At 38.3% G+C, this 23,383-nt stretch overlaps 1 protein-coding gene across 25 annotated transcripts in view; it reads right to left on the bottom strand.

The window, feature by feature from the left end:
- The window catches only part of LOC118229204 (receptor-type tyrosine-protein phosphatase S-like), a 193,063-nt gene extending 177,790 nt beyond the window's left edge, over positions 1–15,273 (bottom strand). For 19 of the 25 annotated variants that reach the window (XM_035420955.1, XM_035420954.1, XM_035420968.1 and 16 more), the window contains exon 1: positions 14,960–15,273. The gene's annotated coding sequence lies outside the window, so the exon portion shown is untranslated. The remainder of the gene's footprint in view (positions 1–14,959) is intronic. The other 6 variants (XM_035420977.1, XM_035420978.1, XM_035420975.1 and 3 more) reach the window with 1 other exon arrangement.
- Positions 15,274–23,383: the final 8,110 nt, after the last annotated feature.

Here is a 23,383-nt window from a genome sequence, read left to right as displayed (position 1 = left end):
GTAAAACCTTTGTTCCATACCTGCATTACTGCTGCACAGTGCAAAGGAACAGTATTTTTTACAGATGGTATAAAGCTTCTTTTGAGATTCACGTATTTTCACATCAGGTACTACGATTATAAATCACAATGTTGGCGTACACACAATTCATAATCTAATCTGTGCAAACAAATATTTTATAAATGAGGCCATACGCTCAGGTGAGAAGAAAAAAAAAAGATTTTGCCAGTTTGAATTAATGACTTGTAGACAGTGCTTTGTACATGCGAGTAACTAGCCATTTTTGTACATTGAAAACATGTATTTCATCAGATGAAATATACAGTGCAGTGTTTAAGTGTTTTGACAGTGACACATTTTTAGTTGTTTTGGCTCTGTATTGCAGCACATTCGATTTGAAATAAAACTATAATTAAGAGGTTAAAGTGCAGACTGCCAGCTTTAATTTAACAAGATTTACATATGTATTGTGTGATCTGAGTAGGAATACAGACCTTTCTACACATAAGCCGCGTTTCCACCAAAATTACCCGGAACTTTCAGTCCCAGGAACGACTTTACCAGGAACTAAAAGGTTCCTTCAGCCAATGGTTGTCTGCGTTTCCACCGGGGTCTAAAGTACCGCGAAGATTAGGCAAATTAGCCCACTGACGTTGTCGTCGGTCCATCTGTCATATGATTTCTTCTGTAACCCCATACTACCACCGAAGTAGCCTACATTATTTTCTAATAACCGGGACAGCCCGGAGGGGTTTATTCCACTTATATACAACGGGTTACCAACAATGACTATATATGGTTACTTTTGTATTTATTGATTTTCATATATCCTCTCAAACACATTCATTAACAGCAGAAAACATGCACACGTTGTAAACAATTTGCTGTTTTATTACTTTCTCGTCGTCAATTCCATATAGGCTAATCGCAAAATGACAAGAATAGAACGAAAACTCGGACTTGCGTGAAAATGTAAATTAGTAGTGGTACAGCCACCGTTTGCTTTCCTTCGAAGTTACTGCTAGCCGAGCAGCGAAGTGTGCCCTCCAGATGCGAACCATGCACCATAAATGAGTCCATAGTCTTCCTGGTCTTTTCGTGGAATTGAAAAATGGCAGTAAAATTGAGTAAAATTACGGCAGTCTGAAAAAGCTAAAGGGAAGATTACTAGAATTAACCTGTTATTTTACCCGGATAAAAAGTGCGGAAGGTGATTTCCAGTTTGCTTGTACTGTATCACCAATGTTAATTATGCAGAACTACCGCATACCTCACATAACTGTATCAAACGTTTTGAGTCAATTACAACGGGCTAACAAAGAAAATCCGGAAGAAAATATTCAGCAACCGAATTAATCCGTTTGAATGTTTTGGTAGCCTACGTAATATGCTGTCCCATCACGAATGCTTAGCATTTTATAAAACGAATACTAAAGCAAGAAAAGAACAGAAGAGCACACGTTATAATTCCAAGACGTTGACAGGCTATAAGCAAAAGTAGGCTACTGCGCCGCATAACATACAAGTTTGATTTGAAGTTATTATGAAAATAAATTGGTTTGCCGCTGCATATTTTCAAACATGGCGGGTAATGGCGGAAAATAAATACAACACAAATGCTACGAGTACTCGACCAATCAGAAATGTTCAGCGCTGCAAGCTCCACCCAAAAGGTTCCTGTACTTTCGGAAAGTACTACCCCCCGAGCAGGAACGTTTTGGGGGGTAAAACAAAGCCCCCAGAACTAAATTTAGACCCTAGTTCCTGCGGTGGAAACGCACTGAGTTCCTCAAAAGGTTCCTAGTTCCGGGGTATAGTTCCTGCGGTGGAAACGCGGCTATAGTCCCCCATTTTAGGGGACGCAATTGGCAGCTGAGTTGTTTCCTGCATTTGGAGTCTGTTCTTGTTGTCAATCAGCATGTGGACCAAATACACTATATGGCCAAAAGTATGCGGACACCTCTTCAAATTAATGGATCCGAATACTTCAGCCACACCCACTGCTAGAAGGTGCATAAAATCAAGCATACAGCAATGCAATTTCTATTGACAAACATTAGCAGTAGAATTAGTCATACTGAGGAGCTCAGTGACTTTCAACGTGGCACTTTCACAGAACGGTACCTTTCTAACAAGTCAGTTTGTCAAATTTCTTCCCTGCTTGAGCTGCCCCGGTCAACTTTGAGTGTGATTATTGTGAAGTGGAAACGTCTAGGAGCAACAACAGCTCACCTGTGAAGTGGTAGGCCACACAAGTTCACAGAATGGGACCGCCAAGCACATAGTGCATAAAAACTGTCGGTCCTCGGTTGAAACACTCACTACTGAGTTCCAGACTGCTTCTGGAAGCAATCGCAGCACAAGAACTGTTCATCGGGTGCTTCATGAAATGGGATTCCATGAGCAGGCAGCCACACAAGCCTAAGATCACCATGCACAATGTCATGCGTTGGGTGGAGTGGTGTAAAGCACACTACCATTGGACTCTGGAGCGGTGGAAAGCAGTTCTCTGGAGTAATGAATCACCCTTCTCTATCTGGTAGTCTGAGGGACAAATCTCAGTTTGGCGAGTGCCAGGAGAACGCTACCTGCCCGAATGCATAGTGCCAGCTGTAAAGTTTGGGAAGGAATAATGGTCTGGGTTTGTTTTTCACGGTTTGGGCTAGGCCTCTTAGTTCCAGTTGAGGGAAATCTTAATATCTTAGTGCTGCAACATACAATTACATTCAAGAGAATTGTGTGCTTACAACCTTGTGGCAACAGTTTGGGGAAGGTCCTTTCCTCTTTGCCCATGTGCACAAAGCGAGGTCCATCAAGAAATGGTTTGCCAAGTTTGGTGTGGCGGAACTTGACTGGCCAGCACAGAGCACTGACCTCAACCTCATCGAACACCTTCAGGCTGAATTTTGTCAGTAAAGCATAATATATCGATCGGGGTATAGCCAAAAAATTGGTTGTGTCAAAATCAACTGTTTCATACACTGTTAGGATGCAGGAATGCACGGGTGAACTCCAGGTTTACCACAGAAGACCACTGTAGTAGAGAAGGGAATACTTTCAATTGTGAAGAAAAACCCCTGCCATTGGAACTGGCTGACTTGTCTTCTTATCTGCTTGGGTCCAACAAAATGCCTCAGAACTCTTTGGATAGAACTTTAACTTGCAGCAAGACAGGGCAGGCCAAAAACTGGAATGATCTTGACTGGCTAAGCCAGTGTTTTATAATGGCTAAGGAGTTGGTCTTGTAACCTAAAGGTTTCAGGTTCAATTCCCCAGTAGGACACTGCCGTTGTACCCTTGAGCAAGGTACTTAACCTGCATTGCTCCAGTATATATCCAGCTGTATAACTGGATTCCATGTAAGTCACTCTGGATAAGAGCGTCTGCTAAATGCCTGCAATGTAATGTGCCCATTCTTAATTCATGTACATGCGTTTCACTTGCTGAAGATGAAAACCTAAGGTAAAATGCCCCAGAAACAAACAGGAACTCAAGATGGCTGTAATACAGGCCTAGCAGAGAATCACCTGGGAAGATACTTGTCGTCTTTTGATGTCTATGGGTCATAAACTTCAGGTAGTCATTTGCAATCAAGTACTAAACATGATGACTTTCGAATGGTGGTCGGAATGGAGCAACCTGAGGTCCACCGTGCATGCCATCTTCAAGAGGTAGATGTACTGCAGCTAACTAGGCACAAGCTGAATGACACGTACAGTATTTATGATGTCTGTTATCCTTAATCATCATTCGACATATCAGAAAATTCCTGCTGATTTATTATAGTCCCACTGCCACACTTTAGAATTTAGGTAACACTGCTATATTGTATTCAGTCAAAAAGAAATGTGCCAATGCATGGCATTAGACCATATTCAAATTGTAGAAATGCAAAAAAGATGCTAGAAATCTAAAAGAAGATCTTCAAAACCTGTGCCGTGACAGATGGAGCACATTATGCAGCCTTGCCTGATAACTTGTCAATAGCCATGAAGCAAACTGCCGTAGTTGAGATGGCATCATGTCAGGCATATAGTTGATAAATACAAGCAAACCCAATGGCACCATTCGTCATTCCCTTTGGCAGTTGACATTTAAGGTTTGACTGACAGGCGATTTTGACTGTGCCTTAGTCTGGTTTGTTAGAATACTAAAGATGTCATCAAGCCACTGACATGCTGAGATGAGTGGGAGGTAATGATATATACAGCGATATACAGTGAGTTCCATAATGTTTTGGACAAAGTCATATTTTTTTCTTGATTTTGCTCTGTATTCCACAGTTTTAGATTCCACAGTTTTTGTTTCACTATGTAGAAATGACAGTACTTTGTAAAGTGTTTCAGGGAACTACAATGTTTGGGACATATTAATGTGATGTAAATGAAATAAAAGCAGTCATGTTTAGTACATTGTCACATATTGTGACCCTTCGACATCACCAGGTGCTGAGTATCTTCTCTGGTAATGGTCTTCCAGGCCTGTACTGTAGCTATCTTCCGCCCCTGTTTGTTTCAGGGGTTAGCTGCCATGTGTTTTCTCTTCAGCATAAGAAATTTATGTTCAGCTGAGTTCAGATCAAGTAACTGACTTAGCCAATAAAGAATTTTCCAGTTTTTGGCTTTGAAAAACACCTTTGTTGCTTTAGCAGTATGTTTGGGATCATTGGCTAGCTGTAGGGTGCAGCAGCGTCCAATGAGTTTGGAGGCATTTGTTTGAACTTGAGCAGATAAGAAGCTTCAGTACACTTCAGAATGAATTCTGCCACCAGCAGTTACATCATCTATGAAGATAGGTGAGCCAGTCTCTGTTGCAAGGCATACATGCCCAAACCATAAAACCCCCACCACCATGTTTTACAGATGGGGGAGGGGTGTTGGATCTTGGGCAGTTCCTTTTGGCCTACACACTTTGGTCTTGCCATGACTCTGATACAAGTGAATCTTGGTCTCATGTTTTTCCAGAACTCTGCAGGCTTGTTTTGATCCTGAAAGGGATAACCCACGGAAATCATGTAGATCCAAATCCAATGATAATCTTGAGATGAGAAATGAGCGGCATGTCTCATAAATAGGGGAAATAGTTGGGAAAATACCATGCAGTTCAGTCAAAAATTCACACTTATGTTCAATGTTATCGGCGCATTTATTGATCAACCAATTGCTGAGTCAAAAAAAGATTTTTCTAGGTAGACGCTTCAAAGGAATGTGCTCAGTTTTTTACTTTGACGTTATTTTGTGGTTGCTACTGTACAATGTGAATGAATGAGAATGTGTAGAAAATGTGAATAAATGCATTGCACCAAATCAGACTGTAGTGAAATGTTTATCAGAAAAAAAAAAGACATAAGTATTAACTTCCGACAAATGTAAAGTAAGCAAACATTAGCTAGCTTGTGTAAACGACAGATAAAAAGGAAAATTAGATTACATTTACTAGACAGAACTTGATCCAGCTTAGTAATTACCTAGCTAATGTGGTGACTTGATAAAGGGATATCTGTTACATGAATCTGATGCTATAACTTCACTGTTAGCTGCATCAGATTTATGCCGATGAATATATTTCCCCCCAAAACTTTTTAGTCAAATTTGTGTGCTCAAAAGATCACTTTTAATAAGCAAGCTAACGTTAGTAGCTGTGACACATTATCAGTATCCTGTGTGAAGGTCATTCGGTTTTTAAAATGTTTATTCACACTTTTAACAAAAATCCGGTCATCGCCTGCAAAAATGCTTTCCATTGACTCCGACAGGTAGTGACATTAAAATGTGTTGGGAGGAATGTTATGCGCACCTTTGTCTTCCCTCACGTTATAGGTTAGTACAGAGAGCTGGTACTTTTTCGTTGCTACTTCAATAAGTTTTGATAAAAACTCTTGAATGCAGTTTAATTAAATTACATTACCTATGATGTGCATAAATAAATGATGTTTCAGTTGGTTGAAGTATTGTAAGAGTAAAGATGTTTTCACTTAATACACAGAGTGAACCCCACTCAACTGATTTTCTTAGCAATCTGTAACCTGGCCATTCTGTTTTTATGGCTAATAAGTGGTTTTCATCTTGCAGTGTAGCCTCTGTAGTTCTGTTCGTGAAGTCTTCCACAGACAGTAGTCACTGACATCCACGCCTGCCTCCTGAAGCGTGTTTCTGATGTCGGACAGGTATTTCGGGTTTTTTTTTTCATTATGGTGAAAATTCTTTGGTAAGTAACAGTAACAGACTCCAAAGGCAATGCAAAGGTCTAGAATCAAGGCTAGGCATTGAAAGCTGTCCACTAGGGAAGCAAATCCACCTGAATAATCAGAAACACCTGTGAAACCACTTGTCCCACACATTTTGGTGACCTGAAATGGGGTATAGAAGGTGCCCTTAATTTCTTCATGGTGAAGCCAAGATGTACAAAATTAACATTTAATGAAAGTTGAAAATCTGAACTTTAACCACATGTGAATTGTTAGATTACAAATCTAATACTGCGGAGTACTGAGCCAAATAAAAATAAAAAAAATAATTATTTGTCCCAAACATTATTGAGCTCAGGACATACAGTGCCCCCAAGCTATATTTTTTTATTGCAAATATATTGTTGTGTGTGTGTATACATACTTTGAACCTATATACGTGCAGTGTACCAGGTGGATACTTTTTGACATTCTGTCCATTTTACCTTCCTTCTTCTCCATGCGCCAGGCAAAATAATTGTTTTGATGAAGGTCACAATAATGTAAGTTTTAATTTCTGCTGGGTACATGGTTCAGAAAAAAAAAAAAAAAAAAAACTCACAAATCCACACAACTAAAAGAAAAGGAATATATGCATTGTTGTGTCTAACAAGGCTCCTGGTTTATTAAAATCTTAATGCACTATTTTATTTAATTAAATAAAATTTTCTCCCTCACATTTTTACACACACATGCATGCACACACACACACACACACAGAGACACACACCCCAAATATATATATTTTTAAAAACATTTGCCCAACTCAGCCTCTCTTACCTCTTTTCTAAAAACAAAATTTAAAATAGAGGTAAGGCTGAAGACATTTCTGTCCTGTTTTTTTTCCTGCAGCAACACCCACTCTTCCTTTGGTGGTGAGTCATTGGAAGACCAAGGGTTACAGACAGGAGTCCTATGCTGGCTCAAGTGCAAAAAACACACATACAAAAACTTGTGACCCTGAGGTGCATATGCAACACTGAAACACAAAAATGTGACTTGTTTATTGAACCTCAGGGCTAAAAGTTTTTTTATGTTTTTATGTTTTGAACTTCATGGTCGCAAGTTTTTTATATGTTCTTTTTGTACGTTTTTCTTTTGCACTTCAGGGCTGCAGGTTTTTGTATTTGTGTTTTGTACTTCAGGACTGAAAGTTTTTGATTTTATATTTTCTTTTCGTATGTACTGTATGTCTTTTATACTTCAGGGCTGCACATTTGTGGCTTTATATGTTGCATATGCACTTCAGGGCCAAAGGCTTTTGTTTTTGTATGTTGCATCTGAACCTCAATACCACAAGTTTTGGTTTTGTGTTTCTTTTTGTATTTTGCACTTCAGAGCCACCGCAAGACCCTCCTCAGACACGTCTTCCATCCCATCAGACACATACCTTTGATGGCAGAACACAGGTGCTGCCAAGTACCCAATGAAAAGTAAGCAGTCCAAGGTTACTGTAATCATGCAGAAGAGGACTTCAAGTGTTCTGTTTTGAATGGTTAATCTGGAAGCAAGCCTCTCATCTTGATTAGCCAAAAGGCCTTTTGGTTGCATTGTATGTTTGCTGGTTGATTGCCATTACATTCAAAACACGTGATCGAGTTCCATTAGCAGACGAACATTAAAGAGAAGCAATTACCAAAGCAGGAACAGGAGGGCCTGCCCAGGCCCCAGGGGGATCTCAGATGAGCAGTCACACCTCCCTCAAGGACATACAGGAACCACTTGCTTTGGAAGCCAGCCCGCGAGCACTTAGTTTGGAGTAATAAACAACCAAACATTTGTCATGTCCTCTTTGCCCAACACAGTGACATTGGAAATAAATTACCTTTAACAAGACAGCATTCCCCCCCCCCCCCTCTCAGCTAGCCATTCTCTCTCTCTCTGAGTTTCAATCAAGGCTAGCCCATTCACACTATAGTCACCCCGCCTTCTACACTGCACACTCAGCCACTTATATGTACTGCACCTTCCGGTACTTCTACATTAGACCCTCAACCACCTCTGAATTGGACCCTCAGCCAATTCTATACTCTCAGCTAACACAAAACCTTTCAAAAATATTGGAGAACATTATGGCTAGAATTCCATTTGGTTGTAAAAATTGGCTGTGAAATTATTTTGCGATGAGAGCACTGCCTACACAGTCCTGGAACATATTTATTGTGTAAAAAAAAGTTCTGTGAAAATGCCACAGAAACTCAAAAAACACTATTTGAAAGCAATGCTACCATAATTTTCCTAAAGCTTTCATATAATTAGGCCTGGAATTTCTTCATTTTCTTCATGTGCCATTGTGTGTTGCATAAGTATGTGAAAAATTGTGGCTAGTGTCAGCATGTACTGCATGATGAAGATGTGATGAATGTTTGCTGGTAATGTGTACAGTGTTTTACATTATTTGTCTGCATTTTCTCTCGTTACTTGTCTATCGTTATTTAACTCATTTGTCTGCAGTCTTTCCTGTTTCTCCTGTTATCTAAGTTAACATCAATTTACTTTTGTATTAAATGAAAACAGAAAACATGGTTATTTTTCATAACACCAATAGACAAGTATTGCATGTTCATGTAGGGTTAGTTCTATGTTTGTGCATAGTAAAGCTATTAAATGCCAGCATTATCAGGATATATCAAATAATAACAAAATATCCATTATATCTATGAAGTCATCCATATGATCTATGAATTTTCATTACTGACACATGTGAGTACTACCGGCGTAAGACAAAGAATAATAAGACATAGTAATTGATCAGTAAAGAGAAAAATCAGTAATTGATTTAATGTTAGAACTGTGTTCTGGAGAGAGATATTGCTGTATTTAGGTTATGTGTAATATGAGGAACAACAACATGTGCTTCTGCATGCTGAACCCTGGTACAGCTAAAAAGTAGAAATTAGTACTCAAAAAGAAAACACAATCCTTTATACAGAGTGTCCAAACAGAAGTGGACAATCATATGTGCTGATCCTGGAGGAATTTACTGTATGTGTCCATCTAGGGTGTTATGTTCAGGACATGTAAAATTGTAAATGTGAAGTATGATACAACTGGATTGGAACAACTGAGATGTGCTTTGTGGAGTGTGCTTTTTAAATTGTAAAACAATACCTGAAGAGCTTTATAGATACTATTCTTTTTGACAAATAACTTTTGATGGATCCAATTTTTACTAGAGACATCCAGATGAAGAATCACAGGGCAAGTTGCATGTTTATACACAACTCCTGCAGTTCTGTGTGTAATCTATTAAGCTTGTATCCACATCTCACAGACCTTGGATCAAGGAATGATCCAATACCTATGAATTAACACCTCAGAGAATTAAAAAAAGAAATGTAAATTGAGGATAGATAAAATTAGAGTGTAAGCGTATCAGTATTCCTTTGTTACTGACATAATATATATTGTGTTTGTATTTTCATTTATACTTGAATGAATTAAGGAAAATATTAACACTATTATTACCTATATTAACCAAATGGCTCACAATCCATTATGTGGAACTCGCCAACCTATCCCTGCCAAACCAAGAAGCATGTAACATCTCAAAAAGATGGCCAACATTTCACTGGTAGGGATATTCTACTGTTAATAAAATCTAATTTTAGGTTTTATTCAAAAGATAGAATGGATCTGTGAATTTAAGATGAGATTAGCTAGAATAAGAATGTGCTCATAAATGGTCAGAATCGTAAAAAAAAAGCTGTTTATTAGAAAGTTATCTATGGAAGTTCCTTATTGTGTAAAGACCACCCACTTTCTCCTGAGTGACAATAAATGTTTGGCAAACCTGCACATTCTGCACAGAACTGCGATGGATTAAGTATGCTTCTGAGACTTTATATCCTGAACTTGATTGATATCCTAGAAAATTTGGAATATTCAAATTAATGTTGTGCCATTATGGTGCCAAAGAGGACATGGTTTAAAAGGCCTGTATAAACATGTGGTATCAATAACTGTGAATGTTTCTGATATGTATTAATTTAATATTATAATAAAATTCAAATTATTTTTCTATATTCCACAGCTAATTACAGATTGTAATTCTCAATTCCACACATTTGAATTATTATTTGGTTTTCTAAATGATAAAAATCTCCTCATTATAAATGGGAATACTGTGTCCACAGTGCACATGGCTTGCAACAAACTAATGTTAGCCAATTTAAACCTGAGCATGTTTCATTACATTAAAATTTTTTATCAATATCTGGCAACATAACCAATTCAAATATAATGTAAGCTTGCAGTTTTGCTTTAGAGTTTTCAAAGTGTAGTTGCTAGCTAACAGTGTTGAGGGGCCCATACTATTTAAATGGCTAGCTTAACATAGCAAGTGAGCTTGGCAGTGGTGGCTGTTGAGCTGAACATTTAGGAATCGAATGCCTGCAAGTATTTGGATTGTGGGAGGAAACCTGAGTACCCAGAGGAAAACATGCAGCGAGAACATGCAAACTCCACACAGAAAGGCGCCGTCCTCAAACTAAGGACCATCTTGTAGTGAGGCAACAGTGCTACCCACTGTTCACTGCCCCATTGACAGATAACTTTTGTAAAAAAATTTTGGAAATATTTCCCGCAGAGGTTATCACATTAACAGGCACGTGCTAATTCAGCATTCTTTTGCAAATCGAGCCAATTTTGGTTGTTTTCATGAATTTGTTTTAGGCTATGGACATCCTGCTCCAATGCCAGCGCTATGTCTTAACTGGTAGAGGCCCTGAAAGGCAAGGTAAAAAAAACATTTCGGTAAGTCGGTCAAGTTTGTCGTACATACGAGTTATCTTATTAACATATTATCTATGTTTTTGGTCGACTTTTACTGCAAAAAAATTTTTTTTGGCTTTCAGGTTTTCTGTATGTACATACAATTTCGCTTAATCGCTGTATTGTTAAAAAGGAAAATGATTTCTTTTAAGTTGATCGGATGAAGGGAAGTTTTCTGCCTTCTAAATTTTCAGCTCAGCAGCTGCCACTGGAGCTTGATATCTAATATCATGTAGATAAAAATATGAGTCTCTTTCATGTTTTCCGTTTATTTTAGCATTCTTTGCGGAATATCAGGCGTTTAATCTCTGAGATGCCTCAACTGGTGCAGCAGCGTATTAAGCCTTTCCAAGCTGACTAGCTAGCTCACTCTTATCTCTGCCGCATGCAACAAAATACAGCAAGCAGTGGGAGAGGCAAGAGACACTCAACCTTGGCCTATTCAGCTGATTGATTTGGGCCAAAGGGACCTTTGCTTACAGTGCATACAGCCAAACCTAGTCTTTACTATTGCTTTGCCTTGGCAATCAATGCATATTATACAGGGAACAATAAATACCTTCTTTAGCTTTCTATTGTCTTCACAATCAAATGCTTTCACAATCTTCATAGCAGGATGTGTATAATAGGTGTGTATTGTGAAGCTGTGCTGGTACATGGTAATGGTTTCTCAATATTCTTGTTCTCAGTTAAATCAACTATGTCAACTATGTATGTACTCAAAAATAGTAACATGCTTATGTAGCAATGGAAATCAATATAGTCACATCAAGCGTGAGTAGGGGTTGATAGACAAACAAGAAGCTAATCTGTGTCCTTCACCCAAAGGGGTTTCCATATTCCATACGCAGCAAAATCTTTGGTGTTAAATCAACTCTGATACAGTGCATTTTAATACCTCTAGCACTCATAAAATCTATAGTTAGATTAACATTTAGAATTTTATTGTGTAGGTGCCCAAAGATGATGCAAGTGTGTGGGCAGTGGTGTACTTGCTCCAAAATTTTTGCATTTTACTGAAGTGCTTTTCTTACTGTGCTCGGGGGTTTTACAACAGGGGTAACAGTGGAACGGACTAGGCAGAGAGTGGGGCCCTCAGAAGGCCTGGACTAAAAGGGGGAAGGGCACCCACAAAGTCTGCTACATCCCTGAGTATGCTATTGATGGAAAGGGCCAGCCACCAGAAAGATGTAGCCTAAGTTGTTGCTAAATATATATATTTTTTTAATTGTCCCATGCTGTAACTTATCCCTTGAAGGCCAAAAGACAAAACTGAGATCAATACAATTATAATCACAGTGATCAACTCCTATGCAAATAAAGGTAGGAGTTAAAACCCAGCAATCATGTTCCACTCAAAGCTAACAAACACATTTCTGTGCCCTTGCATGTTGCATCAAACAGACGGATCTTCTATGTGCTTTTGATTTCGGGCTTGGAGAAGAAAAGAAAAAACAAGCTGTCAACATTTATTCACAAGTTCAGATAGTATGATGGTAGTATGATGATTTTGTGATGTACCTTCAATAAAAAATAATTAAATCGCAAAATCACCAAAAATTCTACACATATTTCTACACATATTTAATGGCACATAAAAACAATGGCAAATGCCATGGAGACCTCCTACCCCTGACATAATTACTTTGTGACAAGAACTCAGGTGCCAAGAGATTTTTTTTTACACTGTTGTTGGAGACCACCCACCAAGGTGTGAAAGCTTCCCGGATCTTTATGGCTATCTCCCAAAGTGGCTTGGAAAGCTGGTGGTAAATGTGCATCATATAGAGATGTTTCTCTTTAGACTATTAAAACAAGATCCTTCATGGAATGTGCCTTCCAGGAATCTATATCTGACAAAGGAATACTCTTCACTCTAAAAATGACCCGAGTGTTTCCTCATTGTTCTAGTTTGAGATAATGGGCACACCTGAGTGGTAGAAAGCTCCTGACGCATCTGTAACCAAGCACAAATCCCACACAGCATTTTTTGTTGCCATCTGGCGCCCTCAAAGAATCAGCTCAATTCATATTTCTTAATGTGATAGCAGTAAAGATTGAAATACAAAGCATCATTACAAACATCATTAGTTTATATCACAGTGGTAACCTATAAGTTATTTCCAGACAAGATAATAAAGCAATAACTGTATTACTACAGGGGAAGAAAGATGAATGGACTTGGGCTTGGTAATGCTTCCTGCTTCCTGCAATCAGTACCGACCAAGTCATTAAACTCTGCGAGTGATAATCATAACCACTTCGAATAATCTGGTTACAAATACGAGATTGTAGGATACTGATCAGATAGAATCTGTCTGAAGCACTAATACATTATTTCTCTTTCTACTCTGTCTCAAATTGCGTTATTTCCCCTCAAGCATTCTGCAATATAGCGGCGCACAAGAGCCGCCCATGTTAAGCTGAGCTGAGACATTGCGCATTTTTATGAGGACTCATCTCAGCGGCAGTGCGACAGGATCATAGTAAAACAAATAGTGCACAACTATTCTTAGAACAATACTGTCAGTTTGTTTAGGGTATTCGACAATACCCACTCTGACAATCTCTTGCACACACAGACACACACACTTTGAAAATGTCTCGCATGCACATACAAGCGCGCGCGCACGCACACACTTTGCAAAAGGCAGATCGTTTTTTACGATGTTAAACATGATATAAAGCCATGTAAAAACAAATGTATACATATTCAGGAGATTAAAACAGTTAATAGACGAAATTATCATTATAAAACAGGTTTTGGGGTTTAACGAACATTTAAAAATAAATTCAATATTGAAACACTCAATATTGAATTTATAAAGGTAAATACATAAAGTTAATTAAGAAGGTTGTGCAAGCGCTCCATGGGTAAACAAAAAGAACATGCGTGTGGCTGCTTGAGGAGCAAGATGTAGTGACGAATGATTTAGTGATTTCAAATGAAGCATGCATGTGTATACACTGTCGTAATCCAGGGCGTTATCGGGGTATATATTTATGCGAGAAAAATAGAAAGCTAAAGAAAACCGTTTACATCGTCACCTGGATTTGTAGAGATGGACACCGATCGCTGCTCAAGAATTTTAGTACCTCAACTGCAATGTTAGAATAACGCAAATCTCTACAAACTCAACTGACAAATTAAATAAATCAACTCAACAGCAACAAAAAGAAAGAACCAACAATAAAAGGCTCATTCACCAAAGTAAGATTTGACCTGATCATCACAATGAAATATTTCAAATGAAAATATTATCCAATGTGAGTTATATTTAGCCTACATTCGAAACTATATACCTTCTAAACTGTTTAATTCGGATCTGTAAAAAAGTAAAACACAAAATGTTAGAAACAGAACAAAACATATCCTATATTTTATTTATTATTGCCAAAAATCTTTCCTTGGAACGAGGGACGTCAATCATTGTAAGACTATGAACCCATCATTGTACTGGAACTCATACCAGATAAGTGCACAGCAGTAGAAGGGAAACAAAGCGGAAACCAATTTTTTTTTTTTTTCCATATTTCCAGATTTTTAAGCGAGTTCGAATGCAAAAGTCAAATGTTAAGGGGTGTATACTAAAATATCTTTCCCACACATATGCACACATGCCTTTATTTTTGAAGGGGAACCGGCACAGAACTCTAACAATGAAATGGTGAAATACAGTAGCTCTATTGAACAGCGCTGAACCTTTCAGGGAGGGATAAACGTCGGGACTACCTTAGTCTAATCAGCCCCTCGCGCTCTTATCTTATTGTGTCATTTTTCTTCGTGCTCGCAGTCCTTTACTTACACGGACAAATGACAACTAAACAGAACAGCGAATTGAAAAACAGCCTCACATTATCAAAAGCATGGCATTTAGCAAACACGGGAGGTTTCGTGAAAATGGAACAATGAACATACCGTATAAGCAACTGATGCCTGCTTTCAAAAATATTACTCACCTTTTCGATTAATGTTCCTTTTTGTTTCTATCGTGCAAATATATAACTACATGCCCTCACATCTTCCAGCGAAAATATGTAAATCAGCAATATTCCTTTGTAGAAATGGGAATTTCCACAGATCCAGGAAGCCGGGGTCTTGGAGTGAATATTGTTTAAAATCCCACGACTGTGCTGGTTGCTATTCTGCTATTCAGTCCCACAACGAGAAACCACAGCTAGCCGTGTTCGAAGCGGTAAGGTGATGTCACCGATACCCCCTTATCTCCTCCTCGTTCCCCTCCTATTCACACTCCCCTTCTACTCCCTTGCTGTCATTCCCTTTCCTCCGATGACGTGTAGAAGTCAGTCATACCTTAGTCCTTCCCCAATGCCCACGACAACGAGCATCTTCTACCAGTCATCGGACAATCGATGCATTCGATTTGCATGTACAGAGAGCCGTTACAAATAGCTCTGGCCAATAAAACTCTAATGCGTTGAATTTGTGTTGAACAAATAAATAAACCAAAATCAGAAAGCAGGGATTTCAATTGCAGAAGAAACTATGGGGTTTCTTTTAAATGTAAAGATTATGTATCTACAACCAAAAATAATCCCTTGTTGACATTATACCTTTACTCAAAATCAGGGTTAGAGGTTCATTAGCTCTATAAGTGATCTGCAGAACTTCAAACGTGAGTGTTTTTCTACATGCTGGTTAAACTCTACATGCCGGCTATTTGTGAGCATGTTTTCCGCTCTGCCACGGACATCGTCAGATTTGCTAATTACTAAAATCAATACAAACCTACTTGAACATCTAGGTCTGAAACACGCATCTTTCAAAAACACAATGACTTTATTTTTGTAACAGTTGATGTATATAATCAGATTTTTATTTATTTATTTATTTACATATTCAACGTACAAAAATGCCAAGTTACTCACACATACAAAGCAATATCTGTAAGTCAGTACTTCAGATATCGGCCTGCCACTAAACGTATTGATACAAAAATTGTGCCAGGTTACATGAAACAATATTGGCTCTTAGCTCACACAAATGAAACAAACTGTATTCCACTATTCCACAGCCATGCTGCCCAATGTTTTCTAAATTATTTCAAGTAAATTGGCCCTATGTGTACAAGTATACAGTACATTAATGGGGAAAACATGTGTGGATAGGTTTGTAAGATTCTATATTTACAGTGGGCTCCAGAATTATTGGCACTCTTAATAAAAATGAAGAAAAAGGGCTGCATATAATAAATGACATATAATAATCTATATGTTATGTTCAAACAAATAACTATATACTTTTATTTCAATACATTTACTCTTATGCTTCAAAGTTTTTTTATTAAGTAATCAAATTTTTCCTGAAAGCCATAGGTGCCATAATTATTGGCACCCCTAACAATAATTATTATTGTAAGTAAAATCAAACAAAATGAAATTGGCAATACAATTTTACTTAATTTAGTTAATCTCAGTCTAAAGGAACTATATTGTGTCATTCCATCACTTCCAGTTTCACTAGAGAATAAAAATGAGGTAACAAGCATACAAAATCCCTTTGTCATCCATCAGCATGGGCAAAGCCAAATAACTGTCAATTCAGAAGAGACCGATGGTAATTTACCGTCACAAGTCTGGTAATGGGTACAAAAAAGACATAAACGGTTAAACATACCACTTAGCACTGTAAGGGCAATAATAAAAAGGTGTAAAACATATGGAATGTTTGCAAATTTGCCAGGAAGAGGAAGCAAGTACATGGTGAGGAAAAAGGTGAGGTAGGCCATTAATAACCCAAGGATCACTGTTTAAGAATTGCAGAGATTGGTTTGTTTCTTGCGGTCAACAAGTCTGAAAAAAAACATAAAATGGCACCTCCATACCAACTAACTCTTTGGAAGGGTGGCACGAAGACAGCCCTTACTGAGCACAATAAACAAAACCAAGAATCTGGTGCTTGCCAAACCTCATTAGAATTATGACTGGAAGAGAGTGCTATTATCAGATGAGACCAAAATTGAACGTTTCGGCCATATACACCATCGACATGTTCTGCAGCAAAAGAGGAATGCATACAGGAGAAGCACCTCATACCTACTGTCAAATATAGAGGTGGGTCATTGATATTTTGGAGATGTTTTGCCTGCAGAGGTCCCGGGGCACTATTTTAGATCAATGGCACAATGAATTCAACAAAGAACCAGGAAATTCTGGCAGAAAATTTGGTTGTCTCTGCTAAGAAGCTAGGGCTTGATCATAGGTAGATTGTCCAGCAGGACAATGACACCATGCATACATCAAAATCTAAACAGAAATGCTTAAGGGAAATCAACATCCATGTTTTCCAATGGCCAACATAGTCTCCAGACTTAAATCCCATCAAAAACCTGTGGTCTGAACTGAAGAGGGAGGGCCCATAAGCGCAAACCCAAAGATATCAATGATTCTGAAAAGTTCTACATGGAGCAATGGTCAAAAATCTCTCCAAATGTGTTCTCTAACCTTATCACAAATTATAAGAAAAGACTCATGGCTGTCATCTTTGCCAGGGGTGTTTTCACAAAGTATTAAACCAGGGGTGCCGATAATTGTGGAACCTGTTTTTTGGGGAAATATTTAAAAAATTTAAGACCTTAGTTGATTCCAATGAATCATTAATCAAGCACACTAGTTTACACATGTTGGAAAATAAAGTTTATGTCAATATGTAAATTATTTTTTAGTTTAGCATTTTTTTTTAGCATTTTTAATGCATATTTATCGTGCCAATAATTCTGGAGCCCACTGCATGTAATAGACCTCAACATGTTTAATTTATATCTGTATTTATGTTCTAAATGAAAGAAACACATGAATGGATTCAAGAATTTTTCCTTGACCATGAATGACAAAGAAATTAAAGTGTACTGTATGTCAGGGGTGGCCAATACGTCAATCGCAGAGGCCATGCTGGTAGATCGCCGTGTCTTTTTAAAGAATGCGGAATTCTTGCCGTTTTCATCCCATTCGCTACGGCTTCTGCCTGACAGACAAACGCTTGATTGAGGTGAAATGTGGCCAATCTGCTGCTGCTGGGAACTTTAAGTGTGGTATGGTCACTTTTATGTCCAATATTAGGTGAAAGCAGCACGATTACTTGCATTATATATGGGGCAAAGCAGTTGTGGTAACACAATAAATCATGTCTATTTTAGGCAGGGAATTTTCTCATTAAAGAACCTGTGCAGTCAAAATCATGATTTTAAAATGCTTATATTATGACCAAAGACTATAAGGTTACTTACACATTGATTTTAAAAGTATTTCATACATGTATGTAATGAATTAGATTTTTTTCCCTAAAAACTATACAATGTTCAACATTGCCGCCTGGTGGAGTATTTGGTATTGGTGGTTTTGAGACCAAGATCGTGACATCACAAATGTTTCTAATTTGCATTGGCCAATGTGCGGTGGCCAAAACACTCACCCAGTATGAATATTTATGTAGTGTGCACTCCCAAGTTCAAAGCCATGACCAAATTCTCAAATACATATTGCGCGGGTCTGCTGCTAACATTAGCTAACTATCCAGTTCCACAATGCCTTATTGTGTGATTAAATATTGCAGAGATAGGAATGCATCTTTTAACGCCTTGCCAAAAGATCTAAGTCTCCGAAAGGTTTGGATTGATTATATAGAAAAACAAAATGGTGCAAAGTTAGAAATATGTGAATATGTGAAAAAAATTGTGCAGTACACATTTTACCCCTGATTCATTCTACAGTTATGAACAGAAGAGGATGGGTTTTGCCAAGACAGCGTTTCTAAAGCCAGATGCTGTGCCAACAATCAATCAAGATAAGGTCTGTTTGTCTTTTTACTTTAGGTGTTTTACGCATGCTACCTAGCTCAATGTGCATGAAACGCAACATAGCTAACTAACCCGACCAGGGAATCCTAGATAGCGTTGATGCTATTCATAATCTAATTAAGCCTTTGCTTAATACAATGAGTTAACGTTAAAGTAATAATCTTGAAGATTTTCATTCAAATAAATGCCTGTTAAGTCACTATCTATCGCCGAATTAGGTAACACAATGGTGATTGAGCCTATTATTATATTAATTTATATTATTATTATTATTATTATTAATATAATTTATGATTAAAGAACTGGGTGTCTGTGGCGACATTCCCGGGAAAAAATCACAAGCGGCGCATAGTTAGTGACGCGTTTTCCATCACCCATCAGTGGTTGGTCCGCCAGAGAGGGTAGACGAAGCTAACGCAAAAGGATATATTACAAATCATAATGTTAGCCGTCCTAACCTCACTTCACTTCGCTGTTGATGATGTTTAGCCCGAATGGACGCTTACCGGTTGAATGGACTGGTTCCGGTAAGCATCCGTTCGGACTAGATGACGTTCTGCTATTAAACGAATCAAGCCTACAAACTATAACGTTACCGTTAACCTCATCTCCCCAATTTACTTGCTGTCTGGCTGATTACTTGCTGCCTGGCTATTGATAATTTTGCTAATGTAGCAATGAGCTGTACTTATCTTGTGTAAATATAGCTAACGTAGCTGGCAAGTGTAACATTACTTTACTCTCCAGACTGTTATAATGTTACTGCCGCAAAAAAAAAATCCAATCGATAATGTTATGTGCTAACGTAGGTTATCCTATAACGTTAAGGTCCTAGGATTAACAGCGATGGGCTCATACTTATACAGCTCAATATGTCTAATGCTGTAATTGCTGTACTCGTTATCCATTATTACAGTCGTATGATAACGACTGACCCATTTCAAACGACGACTGAAGACTCACCTCTTCAGGCTGCACCTCTCCCCATCCCTCCCTACCCCCCTGTAAATGACTGTAAGCTTAGGGTTGTAACTAGGCAGCTGTTTTGTAGGTGACTTAGGCGCATTAACTGTCTTAACTACTGCTTGTATTTTTTCCATAGATTGCGTTGTTGCCGTTCTCGTTGTTTAGTGTTAATCAGTTTAACCTTCAGGGTCAAGTTGAACTATGCGGCTGTTCCCTGCACTTGGACCGGTACTTCTCTCTAGGGGTTTTGTCATACTTGTTCATGGTTATGGTTATACACTTTGTTGTACGTCGCTCTGGATAAGAGCATCTGCCAAATGCCTGTAATGTAATGTAATAACTAGCTAACGTTAGCTAACAACTGACGTTACGTGGAGTGAGCGCTGATCCAGGTCAGTGGGAGTGAGCGGCCCAGGCTGTCAATCAAAAGTGAATTCATAAATAATTAGGACAGAACTGACACGCCTAGCCAGTCTGTAGTCTGCTATATTAAGAAATTCATTCATCACCCAAATCTGGGTTTGGCAGAATGCATAGTACCAACTGTACTGGCCCGAATAGTGCCAACTGTAATGTTTGGTGGAGGAGGAACAATTTGGTTTTGGGCTAGGCCCCTTAGTTCCAGTGAAGCAAAATCTTAATGCTACAGCATACAATGACATTCTAGAGAATTATGTGCTTCCAACTTTGTGACATCAGGGGGGAAGGCCCTTACCTGTTTCAGAATGACAATTTACACAAAACCAGGTCCTTAAAGAAATGGTTTGCTGAGTTTGGTGGGGAAGAGCTCTGCCTGCACAGAGCCCTCACCTCTATCCCATCAAAATCCTTTGGTATGAATTGTAATGCCGACTGCGAGCCAGGCCTTATGGCTCAACATCACTGCCCAACCTCACTAATGCTCTTGTGGCTGAATGGAAGTGAATCCTCACAGCCATGATCTACTGGAAAGCCTTCTGGAAAGATCTACAGGAAGAGTAGAGGCTGTTACTGCAGCAAAGAAGGCATATTAATGCCCATGGTTCGTAATGAGATGTTCAACCAATAGGGAAAAGCAGGGCAAAACCCAATGCAGCATAAAATGTAACACAGACTTTTTAGGTAGATGCACCAAGCAAACAACATATTTAAGGTTAAACACGCAGACTTGCTCTCTTTGTCTCCAACGAACAGAGGGAGATTTCAATAAATACTTTGAGAGATGTTGCCAAAAGTCTGTTTTGGCTACATGCAAGTGATTTTTTTTAGCGGAAGTTTTTTTTAGCGAATGTATTGTGTGTGTATTTCAAGGAATCTGAATGTATAAGATTCATAAACAGTTGTTTCGTGACTTGTTAGCCTGTTTTCGGTAGCCTATGAATTAAATTGATTGGATTTGTTAGACTCAGACAGGATCTTCATACATTTATTTAACTAAGCTTTAAATCAACTTTAACTTTAGGCAACATGGTGACATGTGACATCGAATGATACAGCTGTTTTGATCGAACAGACATTAAACGGGACTTGGAGAATAATGTACAGTCTTGTGATATGTTTTCACCGATATAGGTAGGCCACAAAAAACATATAAATGTTATTTTTAAAAATTAATTAAATACTGCTTGTATCATACAACATGGAATTGTATTGAATTTCATTAAAGCTATTAACACTACCCTGCGCTACGTTCGTTTTTACCTCAACCTCAGGGTTAAATGTAACATCTCGGTACTTTTGGTCAGATTGCTAGTGAAAGGTATGTCCCAGAAATTTCATTGTGGTGTGCAATCATAGCCAAGGGATGTAGGTTGTTTGTATATATATATATACACTCACCGGCCACTTCATTAGGTCATTAGGTTCAACTGCAAACTGCACCCGTTAACGCAAACATCTAATCAGCCAATCACGTGGCAACAATTCAATGCATTTAGGCATGTAGATATGGTCAAGACGATCTGCTGAAGTTCAAACCAATCATCAGAATGGGGAAGAAAGGTGATTTAAGTGACTTTGAACGTGGCATGGTTGTTGGTGCCAGACAGGCTGGTTTGAGTATTTCAGAAACTGCTGATTTACTGGGATTTTCACGCACAACCATCTCTAGGGTTTACAGAGAATGGTCTGAAAAAGAAAATATTCAGTGAGCGGCAGTTCTCTGGGCGAAAATGCCTTGTTGATGCCAGAGGTCAGAGGAGAATAGCCAGACTGGTTCGAGCTGATAGAAAGGCAACAGTAACTCAAATAATCACTCGTTACAACCAAGGTATGCAGAAGAGCATCTCTGAACGCACACCATGTCAAACTTTGAAGCAGATGGGCTACAGCAGTAGAAGACCACACCGGGTACCATTCCTGTCACCTAATGAAGTGGCCGGTGAGTGTGTATAAACAATTAATCTATCTTCCTAGTAATATTTTCAGAATTGAGCCAAATACAAAAACCATTACTTCCCCGCTCTCCCCTACATACCGTACGGGTGTGCTGTTCGGGTGCCCACACACTTTTAGAAATGTAGTGAATTCGGTAGCTGATTGTATACAGATACGTTTTTCATTGTCTGCAGTTGAACCAAAGTGTTTACCTTTTAAGCTGCAGTCTAATATAAACTCTCTCTCTCTGGCTAAAAAAATACTGATGAAAACCACAATTCACCAACCTGTTGAAAGTCACTCAATTTCATTGTGAGTGGTATGAATTCTGACAAAGCTAGCCACAATGAGCCGATATGATAACAGTGATTAGCCATTAGCTAGCATGATACAAATCTGCTCAGCAAAATTATTAGCAAAGGCTAACAGTTATCAATTACAGCCAATGCAAATATAATAATATAAAAATATGTTAAAAGGCAAAGCTGGAGTGGAAACATATATAATTAATATAATTGTATATAATTTAAATATTTCAATCAGTAATACTTAACATATTGAGGGGGACGTAATTGCCAAGTTCGTATGTGTCCTCCTCTAGAGAATCAAAGCTGTCAGGCTCACAGGAGCCCTCCTCGCTTTCCTGTACTGATTCACTCCCCAAATCCATACCAACTTGGTGAGGATAAGTCTCTCAGCCTATTGATAGATTTATCTTATTGCTATGGAATAGGAATTAATTTTATGAACTCCCAGCTAAATGCTATTGTCCATTTTTTTGTGTTTGGTTCGTATAGTTGCAGATGAGACTGGGCTGTAACTCGACACCATTGTAAATGAGGATTCTTTCTCAATGGTTTCTTGAGATTAAAAAAGGTTGATTGGCTGGGTTTGCTTGTTAAATGGATGAACTACATGACAATAGTGGCAATTAAGAACTCAATATTTAGCATTGGTGTTGTGAATTGTGTACTAATAAATCTATAATACAGGGTTTTCATCCACTCATAGAATGGTTGTAGAAGCAATACATGAGCTGAGCAATCTCGCTGGCGTTCTGGCAACTAGCTGGCTTATGCAAAGGGGTTAAGTTAACTGTAAAGTTATAATATCTGTATAATATAATAATATTACTGAATTGTACTCAAAATTATGAAGTTGTAGTACAGTCATTTATTTAGTATAAAACATTTTAAATATTATTATTTAACAAACATAAAAACTGTCATGTGTGCCTTAGTCTCCC

Source organism: Anguilla anguilla, chromosome 6 (assembly GCF_013347855.1).
Source record: "Anguilla anguilla isolate fAngAng1 chromosome 6, fAngAng1.pri, whole genome shotgun sequence".
Lineage (NCBI taxonomy): Eukaryota > Metazoa > Chordata > Actinopteri > Anguilliformes > Anguillidae > Anguilla > Anguilla anguilla.
Note: the sequence above shows the minus strand (reverse complement) of the source record. Positions and strands in the feature narration are given on the sequence as shown.